This window comes from Octopus bimaculoides, chromosome 20 (genome assembly GCF_046866305.1).
Source record: "Octopus bimaculoides isolate indiv1 chromosome 20, ASM4686630v1, whole genome shotgun sequence".
NCBI lineage: Eukaryota > Metazoa > Mollusca > Cephalopoda > Octopoda > Octopodidae > Octopus > Octopus bimaculoides.
The window spans coordinates 599,330-604,329 of NC_142947.1; the positions used below are offsets into that span (position 1 = coordinate 599,330).

Here is a 5,000-nt window from a genome sequence, read left to right on the forward strand (position 1 = left end):
TTTGCTTGCCAGTTACTTGACCATAACTACTTGAGCAATGTCCCTTAGTGGTGACAATACATGCATTTCTGACCTTCGGCAGAAGTAGTGGGAGCATCATAGCCATGTGTTGAGAGGGATCCTTTGGGGCTCGAATAAATGTAAGAAAAGCAAAGTTTGAAGGAAATATTAGCCATGTTTAATACTTTCTAGGGGTCAGCAAATACGAAATAACAGTTGCTACCGAAGAACAATAATCGCGTTGCACAAAGTAATTACAGGATTACTATGATAATAGTAATGATAATAATGATGATGATGATAATAATAACAATAATAATAATGATAATAATAAAAAAAATTATTATTATTATATTAATAATAATAATAATAATAATAATAATAATAACAATAATGATGATGATAATAATAACAATAATGATAATAATATTATTATTATATTAATAATAATGATAATGATGATAATAATAACAATAATAATAATGATAATAATAATAAAAATAATATTAATAATAATGATAATAATAATAATAATAATAATAATAATAATAATAATAATAAACTAACACAAATATTATTCGACCCGTCACGCACCACTGATATGAACAGTCTGACATATTGAGGTATGTCTTGTTACAAGATGCACTTCAAAAACTGTACTCATTGCCCTTGAACATCCGCACCACCCCGCTAACCCTAAATACCACGGTACAACGACAAAAAGGCCAACAGATCCTTGTGAGGGGTCACATCAATGCGTTCGGTTTTATTTCATTCTTTTTGCTTGCGTTCATCATCGACTTTATTGATTTTTTTATTGTCTTTTTTTCGTATCTTTTTATGTAAAGTCTTTTTTTTCCTTATTTTATATATTTTTATTTCCTCTTTTTTTTATATCTTTGGTTATATTTTGTAAATACGTTTATTTTTTTGAGTGTCTGCATCTGAGTATACATGTGTGTGCGTGTACGTTCGCGCATATAAATATGTACGTAAATATGTACGTATATATCTTTCTCTATTAGTCTATATATCTATCTACATATATCTCTCTCTATCTTTCTGACTCTCTCTCTCTCTCTCTCTCTCTCTCTCTCTCTCTCTCTCTCTCTCTCTCTCTCTCTATATATATATATATATATATATATATATATATAGATATATATATATAGATATATATATATATATATATATGTATATATATATCTGTGTGTGCGTGTGTTTATACATGATGGCTAAATGATGTACAACAGATCATAACTGATGTGAACAGATGTGCTTTTGATCAATTCTAAAGACTAATTAGTTGTTGTTACTAGTTGAAGTCTAATTAATTATGTGTCCAAGGGTGGAAAGGGTTGAAACAATGGACTGTATATAGGTCTGAATGTTGCCCTGCACTCTTAGTTCATTCTAATCCTGATTTCGAACACGGCCGAGGGCGTCATTCAGTATTAGAAAAAAAAAAAAAAAAAAAATCCAGATATCTGAGAACCTTATTATTTTTTCTAATATATAATTCCTGTACATCACTCCAATAGAGGTGGGAAGCGACGAAATCCAAGAAATACAGGAGTGCCTTTACTTCAGGCACTCAGTGAATATAAGCCAAGATACGGATGCTGGAATCTCAAAGAGAATAAGGGAAAGACGGAAGGTATTTTGGCTCAATAAAGGATGTGATCTAAAACAAAGCCAGACAATGCCACACGTGCCAGGTTCTTCAATAGAACCGTCCGACCCCGAGCATTGCTATTGAGAGAAACGGTGACTATGTTGAGAAGTAGGGATGTGATCCACAGAGGACCAGCTTCATTTTGATGTATGATACATGTTCCTGTGTTGGTAATTATACCTGTCCTAAACAAAATGGCATTAACTTTTGACTCACCCTCGTATATACATACATAGTACATACATACATACACACATATATATATATACACACACACATATGTATATATATACATATATATATATATATATATATATATATATATATATATATCTGTATGTGTGTGTATACCTATTATGAAGACTTTGTGCGATTTCGCAAAAATTTCTAAAGCTTCATTTTGATATATCCAACAAAACAAATCTTTGAAAATGATAACCGAATGAATTTATTAGCTTTTAACATAAGCTCCGCTCTTGCGGTCGTCCATTTTCAACATGACAAACATTATTACATATGCAAACCATGTTACAAATTCTGTAGCTCTAGAATTCCGATTAGCAGCTGATTTTCAATTTTATCTTGAATCACATTAGTTATTCTAGCCGGAAAGTCATCAATAGAATGAGCATTAGCTGAATAAACAGTAGTCTTTACATGTCCGTATAAAATAAAGTTGAAGTAATTATGAATTTGTTTCTTTTTTAATTAATGTGATATTATAATAAATGTTTTGATCGATGTCGATAAATTAAATGCACCAGTTTTCTAAATCTGAGTGTTCTTTAGAGTTTAATTCATTAATTCTGTCATATACAGAGTAAAATTTAATAACTATAAATTAAAAAAAAATTAAATTGAACAAGCCGTTCATAATAGCTTTAAATATGTGCGTATGTGTGTATATATATATATGCATATATATACATCTATAAACATATGTTTATATGTGTGCGTGTGAGTATATAAACATATACAGACACATGTATGTGTATATATATATATATATATATATATATATATATATATATATATATATATATATATATATATATATATATATATATAGAGAGAGAGAGAGAGAGAGAGAGAGAGAGAGAGAGAGAGAGATCCATACATATATATAGAGAGAGGGTGAGAGAGAGAGAGAGAGAGAGACTTAGAGGAAGTCTGTTCTTAATCAAAGCTTGATCACTTCTCGTTAGATGTGCATTTTTCGTGCAAGAACACATTAATGGCTTTTGAGTCGCAAAAGCTTTCTGAAATTTGCATAACAAAACAGTGTCAATGTCTCCTCTCAAGTGGTACAGCGCCCTTCGTTTTGTCTTATTTATTAATAGTTAAATGCCTTTTTGAGACCAACACATCTGCTTCTATGAGCTTTGTATGTCTTAGACAAACTGCATGAAGTTGACTTCTGAAATATGAATTTAAGCCAGCCTTTGAAAAACGAATCTTACCACTCATTAAGTAAATGACACTAGTTCTTTGTTTAGCAAGATATAATTTATCCAAAAATCTCTTTTAATATTTGCGTTTTGTTTGTTTACTTCAAAATCTTTTATCCTATTCCAAATTTTTTTGTACTTGTAGGGAAAAATATGTAAGAGATCTCCTCTTAGGAATTCCTCAGATAAATAATCAAAGTAATTAGTCATTCGATTCTCTGTCTGATGAGTTTCTAATAAGAAATGACCTGGAAGTTTTTTCTACATGGACTCCTTTGTAACTCCTATGTGGAAGGGAAACGTATGCTATGGTGAATAAATAATATCAAAAACGTTTTTCCAATGCTCTGTTTTGATACACACACATATACATGATGGAAGCAATCGATCTATCTATCGAACCAAAGAATCGATGTTTCCATTGGCCAGTTCAAGCTGATACTATTTCATGTTTCCAACTTCTCACAGAAGTGTCAACTCTTTGTGTTTTAGTGATGGAGCGAAGTGCGCGTGTGTGTGTGGGGTGGTGGTGGTGGTGGAGGAATTTGAAATCAGAAGGCACAAGGTAAAAACAGGTAAGGCAATTAATCATTTCTAGTGTTTTAAGCTTCAACAAGTACATTTTTCATCTATGCCCACAAAAATTTTGACAGTTAAGGTTGACCGATGCGGGACTAAAATTTGAGCGTAGGGATTAGGAAAAAATACTGCGAGGCACCATATTCAACACTGCAGTGATTCATAATTAATCTATCCATACATACATGCATACGTACCTAACCTACGCATTCACGTACGTACCTACGTACGTACCTACGTACGTATGCACGTATATATATATATATATATATATATATATATATATATATATATATATATATATATATATATATATATATATATGTATATATATGTGCATACATATGTGCATACATACATTCATACGTACATTTATACATATATACACTCCCAGATATATAACTATAAATATGTTTGCAGCAATATCTGTATATCTATGTACATACATACATACATGCATGCATATATATATATATATATATATATATATATATATATATATATATATATATATATATACATACACACACACACACACACACACACAAATAGCTATAAATGTACATATACAATACACAGACTCACATATCTTCATATTCACAAATAGATATATGTACGAATATTCCTCTGTGTATGTGTGTGTGTGTGTGTGTGTGTGTGTGTGTGTGTGTGTGTGTGTGTGTGTGTGTGTGTGTGTGTGTGTGTGTGTGTGTGTGTGTAGATATTCAATAAATACCTCATTTTATTTGACCCTCATAAAAAATGGAAGGAAAAAGACCAAATGAAGTGACATCCGTAATTTATTAAGTTTTTTATTAGAAATCAATGAACAAAAATGACTCAATGTTGAGGAAAGAAAATAAATAATGAACTGTGAAGTCACTTGAAAGCTGTACGGCTTTCCTCTGATATATATATGTATATATATATATATATATATATATATATATATATATATATATATATATATATATATATATATATGGTTATGTGTATAAATATATATGAAGGTATATGTATATATACAGATATATACGTACGTACATCCATCCAGCCATTTATACCCTCACACACACACACACACACACACACACACACACATATGAAAGCCAATCGTATAAGAATGACTACTGGAAAGGCGATTACACTGGCAGTGCTCCGGCAAGGCCACAGCCTTTGGGCTGAAACATATTAAGGAAATAAAAAAAGATACACATATATATTATACATGTATATACAACAGAATCGACAGTTGGAAAAGAAAAATTGCTAACATCGGGCTACTACTACTACAACAA

At 30.7% G+C, this 5,000-nt stretch overlaps 1 long non-coding RNA gene across 2 annotated transcripts in view; it reads left to right on the forward strand.

Annotated features, from left to right (window-relative positions):
• Window positions 1-5,000, forward strand: part of LOC149131570 (uncharacterized) — a 152,574-nt gene that overhangs the window by 49,090 nt on the left and 98,484 nt on the right. For both annotated transcript variants that reach the window (XR_016237475.1, XR_016237474.1), the window contains one exon: window positions 3,616-3,698. This is a non-coding gene — a long non-coding RNA (uncharacterized LOC149131570). The remainder of the gene's footprint in view (window positions 1-3,615; window positions 3,699-5,000) is intronic.